At 31.4% G+C, this 7,467-nt stretch overlaps 1 long non-coding RNA gene and 1 other non-coding gene across 2 annotated transcripts; one reads left to right on the forward strand and one right to left on the reverse strand.

Annotated features, from left to right (window-relative positions):
* Positions 1 to 1,246: 1,246 nt before the first annotated feature.
* On the forward strand, positions 1,247 to 1,330 carry Trnal-uaa. Its single transcript has one exon. It is a non-coding gene; the product is annotated as a tRNA-Leu (tRNA).
* Positions 1,331 to 2,331: 1,001 nt separating this feature from the next.
* LOC124543736 lies at positions 2,332 to 5,143 on the reverse strand. The gene is made up of 3 exons (XR_006967490.1): positions 4,676 to 5,143; positions 2,990 to 3,159; positions 2,332 to 2,365 (listed from the first exon to the last, which is right to left on the reverse strand). It is a non-coding gene; the product is annotated as an uncharacterized LOC124543736 (long non-coding RNA).
* Between the last annotated feature and the right edge of the window lie 2,324 nt (positions 5,144 to 7,467).

Consider the following 7,467-nt stretch of genomic DNA (forward strand, 5'->3'; position numbering starts at 1 on the left):
GGTTCCCGGAGTATGTAATACTTCACACTGTACTGGTAATTCACTTTTGAAACCAAATGATACGAGTTTCTGGGTACAAGGGTATAATAATAAATAACATATATCAACAGTGTACAAAATAAATGAATGCGGTATACCAAGTCGCTTATTGCATCTACTTGGAAGACTATGAGCAATCAATTCTAGATAATTAGCAGCAACTCAGCAGAGGTTTCATCGTCGAATATCAATATTTAGTATAGTTGTATTCCAGAAGGGTAAGTAAGCTAGTTTACACATACAAGGAACATTGAATTTCTAAGATTGGTAAGATGTCTTTGCTTAAATCGCTAAAATCTATGGATGGAGTTGTGCAGCCTTATTCATCCATCACTTACCAGTTTCATCCCTATCTACTTACCAACGACCTGTTCGAAGGAAGTATTCACTATCGCTTCCAAAAGAAAACTGATTATTGAAAGACTCTATTTATACTATTTCAAATAGTGGCTGTTTGAAATCGGGAACATTCTCGAAATATCTAGAAGCATAAAGCACATTACAGTAAATAACAATGAATAACAATGACTTACCAGTAACCTCAACGTGGAAATACATAAGGCTCTTTATAAACTACTCAAACAAACAAAGGACACTCGACTTTAAATCTATTTCAAAAGGGTTCAATTTAAAATTGCAAATTTAATGGTCATTAAACTATCCCAAACTATATGTTGATCATTTAAGATAGGTCTTAATTTGTATATAACTAGTATCAAATCAATACAACACTTATATTTCGAAGGTTAAAATAGAATATATATTTGTTAGCATTCTGTATTTGTTAGTAACATACTTGTAATAACACAATAAGTCATAGCGTGTAAATGAAGTTATGATATTTATTATGAGAGTTGATTTTATCAAAACACTTCATAATTCTTTATGTTATGATATTATGAATGTATATTTGTCGAAAATCGGATTTGTGAGTAATTTTACATTTACACTTATTATTTAATCAAGTGCTTACCGATCTACTGACTCACAAAGGTGAACCCTCCACGTTAATTATTATTATTATTGGTATGCATTAGTATGAGTGACTGACGCTCGTATTTATAAGATGTCTTAGTGTGTGTAAGATAACTGAGAGTAAGGACAGCAAAGGAATACAATTACATAAATACTTCCCAACTGATAGTAAGTAAGTGAGTAAAAAAAAGATTTTCAGTATAGATATGCGAAATTTTGCTATTTTCAGCATGTCAGGTTGGCCGAGTGGTCTAAGGCGCCAGATTTAAGCTCTGGTTCCCGAGAGGGAGCGTGGGTTCGAACCCCACACCTGACACGCTATGCTTTCGTACATTTCATTTTGACTTTTTATTATAATATTATTACAGTGCATTTTTTTGAATACAAGCTATAGTTATTATCATAATTAAATTATTATTGCTTTATTTTTTATTGTACTTGGTGGTAGGTCTTTCTGCTAACCATTATAGATACTATAAATTTATCGGATATTCTATCCCTGCAAACAGCAGAACCCAGTACTGTTATGTTCTGTTTTGAAGGGTGAGCTAGTGTAACTACAGGCACAAGGGACATAATGTAATGGTTTCCAAGGTTGGTGACGATTGGTAATATAAAGAATGGTTAATATTTCCTACAGCGTCATTGACTATGGGTGGTGGTGACCACTTAACATCAGGTTTTGCTCGTCCGCCTATATAAAATAAACAAAAACGATTAAATGTTTCAAAATTGATATTTAACATAGCTGGGTCATTTTTGACAATCATAATATGTAATAAAATATTTCCTGGTAGAAATATTTACAACAATTATCATTAAACGTTATCTAATTCACATTTTTGTATATACGTATACTTATAGTTTTACTATGTACATATAGTTTATGCATAAGCGAAGGCTGTCGGAGTCGCGATTAATAAAAAAAATTGTTAGCCTTCTGACCGGATATGACATAACATACATAAACATACTGAATCACGCCCTCAATATTTTTATGACGACTTCTCTACATACAATCACTACTCGTAGAGTTTGTAGTAATAATATAATAAGTAATAAATGGCCTGAAGTCGACTTTGCTCAAATTTCTAAATACATTTCGAAACACAGACTTGATCCACGCGGTTTTGTTCCTATGAAAGGACATTCAGCGATAATGAAACCAGTGATACATACAGTAATAATCAGTTTAATAATTGTAAATGTCATGAAAGTTACATATATTAAAATTTTAAGGAATCCTTAGCAATAATTCGTATCACATACTATCGATATATACCGGCGTTTATTACCAGATTTGTTCGTTTTCTTTTGTTTTTCTTTTATTCTACATTGGTCTACACGCACACTGAAACAAATTGTAAGCACGATTATCACACACACTAATACATACATATAATTTAACACGTTAAATGAAATTCTAATGACCTTTGTATAATAGATGAGAACGTTTTTTTTTTCATTTGTTTCATCTTTGTCTAACCAGATTAAACCAGATTAAGTTAGGTGCAAGTGTGTTCGTTTTTCGTTATTAAATTAAAATTGTATTAGCAACGACATAAGTCACTTTGGATCTATCGCTGTCATTGTTACTTACGAGTTAAAATTTGACGAAGGCGAATACTTTTATACAATATTATCGAGCACTGAACTTTGCACATATTCTTCTGTATTACTTAGCAATATATTCAAGAATTGTTTTGTAAACTTATATTTGATATTCGAACAATATTGAAACATCCTTTGAGGATTTTGCCTTTTCTTTTTTGTTAAAAAACTAGGTTCTAATGAAAGATATGTGATTCATTATTAGAAAAGGAGTTCAATGCTTAGTGGTAAAAGCTTGAAAAATAAGTATAATTCAATACATATTTGAATAAGAATATAGAACACTTTTACAATATGTCATTTGAATAAAGAACTTCCATTAAGACGTCATGATCAAAGAATAGAATATAGTGATTGATTTTACACGTGCTGGATGAAATTCCTACAAGTCCTGATATTCGGCATATTTCAAGCCACAAGGATTACTGCCATGTGGGAGGCAATATGCTCATAACACTCACACAAAAGATCTATGCTGAAACGTGGAACATTCACGAAATTATGTGTTCTAATTTCAAATACTCTTGTCCGAATCTGGATTTGATTTTAATGAAAGTTCATCTTTTGTTCAAGTAAAATGATACCTTGTTTCAAGTCCGTAAGAAAAAAGTACATAATTTTTAGAGAACTACGATATAGCTTAATAATTAATTAGGAATCCATTAGCAGAGGTGAGATAATCTTTACGGTTTCTTGTCGAGGCGTCAGGCGCCATGTTAGATGACAAACTTAGATACAATCGTGTTGCGCGTCTGACTTTTATGTCATGTTTTAGTTGGAATTTGAAAACATTATACACTAAAGAAATAAAATCTAACTATTACTTTACGAATAAGATAATCTACTAATTAACTAGCTGTATACGTTTGTATAAAATTACAAACATTTAATTAACTTAATAATATATTTACGTACGCTACGGTCGGTCTTGGCTTACGTAATGATAATTTTTCTAATATTATGTTATTGTTCAAGTTACGTTGACATTCGTAGTGATTTCATAGATTTTACTGATATCAGATTTCTTTCGCTGATATCTAATAGCCAGAAAAACGAGATATACGTATTCAATACCCTGGCATTTTATTGTTCCTACAGAGTACTTGCGAAACTTACGATTCCACGAGTTAAAGCTATCACAAATCTTGTCACCATGCACGTAACATGATTTCATCAAAACCTAAATTTATTTCATAGCTTTCGACTAATTCGTTGATCTAGCGGTTCGATATAAGGTCGCAAATCATTAAAACTTCAAGCCCCAGGTCGGGTCAATTAAAAGCTACTGGGGTAATTGTAAAAAAATCTCAATGGCATGTCGAAATTTGAAAATAACAAGTGTGGACATACCCGTCCCTGAAATCGGCTGAAATCTTTTTGGTCGTGACAAAAAAAACAAAGTGGCAAACAAGCAGAAGGTTCACCTGATGAAAAGTACAGCCGCCTTGCATGCTTGTATTGAGTAAGTTTTTTTTTCCCAAATTATTTAAGAAAAACCGTCGGTGAAAGCTGATACCATAGAGTAGTTGTGCAATGCAGAAAATGTCTTGAAAAAACGCGCGATTTTGGATGTTTAGATATCAGGGTAGTGTGGGTGAAATAATTACGCAAACAGTTGGCTACTCTCTGAGATTGACCTTGATTTGATGATGTCAGATTAATGTTAGAAAGATATTATTATTATTATTTAATTACTGTACCAAGTTATTTAATTAAGCTATATTATAATATAAATAATACAACACAAAAACATATTCACAGCGGTTTCTCAATATATAAACGATTCGGTACTCGGGTGTTGTAATTGCTCAATTTACGTTATCGTTTAGATCTTCAAAGCAGTTAGCCAATTAACACCGTCCTGAAGTCGTCTGTTATCTGTAGACTGGATGTGTTTTGTTCCAACGCCACCTTCGGCCGAGATAAGGATTTTGTGATCAAAGCATTTTGTCACCTTGCCGCTAAGCCAGGTGCAAACAATTCTCATGCTTTTATTGTCAAAGAATAAAACCACAGACGAATAAAATTGAAAAATACGTATTATTCTTACCTACATTTAAAATTCGTCCTTCTTAAAGGTTTGTACTCAATTTTAGCAGCTCTAAATTTTTTCTTCTTTTGCACAATATTATAAAGTAAATATTATTATTATATATTCTGGCATTTACTTTATTTATTGTCTTCGAATTATCAGTATGTGGTGTTATTTCGACGCTTCCGTCCTTTTCGTAATGGTGGGTACAGAAGATTTTCCGAAGTACGTTTAGTATTTTTCCTTTCCAGAGAAAAACTTGGTATCCTTGTATTCCATTCTAGTGCGCCAGTATGACTACAGGGACAACATACATAACATCTTATTGTGCCCAAAGTTTTACTATTACATAAAAAAATTTAGCCTAGAATGCTGAACTTCGACTATCATGAAATTGCATAAGTTGGCTGGATTACAGAAAAGAAAGCAGAGTACCTATCACCTGTACCACTAAAAACTCCCCCCATCACCACTAAAACCTCCCTACACGTGTGCAACGAAAACTAGTATAATAATAGTCTTGCCCAATCATATCATTATTTTTTACGTTTCATTAGGTATCATTTTTATAATCTACTATCATAAAATAGATGATATATCGTAAATGTATCATAAATATTTGATATGATATCGAATCATTTATCAATTCATCGCAAGTCACACGTGGATTCATCATAATACGGTGTATATTTATAAACGACCTTTATTTACGAAATGTAATCTCTTACAAAAAATAATCGTAATATCACAACGTTTTAAAACGTCTGCTAATGGTATTAAAGAACAATTTCAACAAGATCAAGTTGGTTACAATTACCCAAATACGAATATTATTAAGAATTATTATTATTACTTCAAACATGTAGATTAGAGGTAGATTTCTAAATTAAAACAATCTTAACGTTTGATAAGATTATTATTAACAAATATGAATTTAGAATACGTACAATATTTTGTAGTCACGTCATGTAAAAAGATTTACATTCATTGCAACTAAGTTATTCCGTTGATATTTCAATAACACTCATCGTACAAGCTGCGACACAAAAATGCAAATTATTATTGTTTGGTAGAATAAGTACACCTAAAAAGATATTTAACTTGGTGGCAGGGCAATGTGCAGATAGGTTATATAGTCAGTACTTAGTATTATTGTATTTTAGTAAGAAGTTTGAGTGAGCCAGTGTAACAGGCACCAGGTACATAAAATCTTGTTTCCCAAGATTGGCAGCGCAAGTGTAATGGTTAACATTTCCTATAGCGCCACTGCGCTGTTGTGACCACTTCCCATCATTGCCATTGGATGGCCATTTGCTCAAACACTTACCAATATCATGATAAAAAAGAAGTGTCCTTTCTGTCGAGGAAAAATAAATGTATCTATAAATATTGAAAAGAAAGGCGTTCCTAACAACTTTTATAATCTTTGCTTAAAAATTTTTGTTTTTTATTTTCCAAGGAGCCGTGAAGTGTATCGATGTTACCTCCACCTGCAGGATTTCCGACACCGTGACCATTTTATCTTCATTATTCTTAAGTATCCGATCAACACCAAAATAATGATTGAGAAAATTATTTTTAAATTAATCCTTAAATATACTAAACAGAAAGCATATATTTGCATGACCTATTTTGACAATATATTATTAAGCAAATTTATGTTAATACCAAAATGTTTTATACAGTTTAATTTAATTTTATATATTTTGCTTTTGAAATATAAAATCTAAATTTTAAATAATATTAATATATAACATTGATTACTGCAAATGATAATCTAGCGCCGTATGTACTAATTTTTTTCTTTATCTAATCTGACCTTGAATGACTTATTTAGAATAACAATGTCGACAGATTTAAAATTAAAAATTAAATAAATATTCCGTCGCAGCGCAATTGCCTCCTCTAGTTTTAAGAGGAAGTTTTATATGTGGTTTGAAGTTGTTACTCCAATTCCTTTATTTGTAACATCATTTAGTTATCTATACACTTTCTTAATAAAGAACGATCAAATACCTACGCTTTGATTACTTATATCTCTATATAAACAAATTGACAACGCGTTGACAAAAATTGTTAAATAGTACTTATGTCTCTTGAAAAATTCGCGGCTTGTACATAATATGTTTTAGGACCACCCAATATTTTCTCTTCTTAAAATTAATTATTTGTTAAATTGTAAGAATTTAGTTAATTGCAATCAAAAATCCTTTTTGATTTTCTAGACATTTAGATAAATGTCTATCAGCTCTTGAAAATGATCACTGATTTCTTATGTGCAGCTATCGTCCCATAATCACAAAACAAAATGATATTATCATTACAGAGCATAAAACAAAGTCACTTACCGCTGTCTGTCCACCTGTATGCTTAGTTTTGATTTTGATTCGGTTTTTTTAATACATAGAGCGATTCGACGAAGGTTTTGTATATAATACATGTCAAATATATTAAAGAAACATTTAGTATCGGTATTGCACCCGTGCGAAGTCGGGGCGGGTCACTAGTTAATAATATATAAGATGGCGTTTGCCGAGCGACAGGCGTGTAACACCCAAATAATAAAGTTTGCTGTTTTGCAGTGTAGATATATAAATAATGAAAGCTAAAACGATTATTATATTTAAATGTTTATTAATAATAAATGCATATTATTAACACATATAGATGTACCTACCATTGGTATAAAATTGGTTTGAAGTATATAATAAACTGGAAAAGAAGTTCCGAAGAACTTTTATAGTTTTGGTAATGTAAATTTAATTATGTGTTATGTTAGGTTTTTCTTTAGTAATGTTTGTTCGGACGTG

Source organism: Vanessa cardui, chromosome 3 (genome assembly GCF_905220365.1).
Source record: "Vanessa cardui chromosome 3, ilVanCard2.1, whole genome shotgun sequence".
Taxonomy (NCBI): Eukaryota; Metazoa; Arthropoda; class Insecta; order Lepidoptera; family Nymphalidae; genus Vanessa; species Vanessa cardui.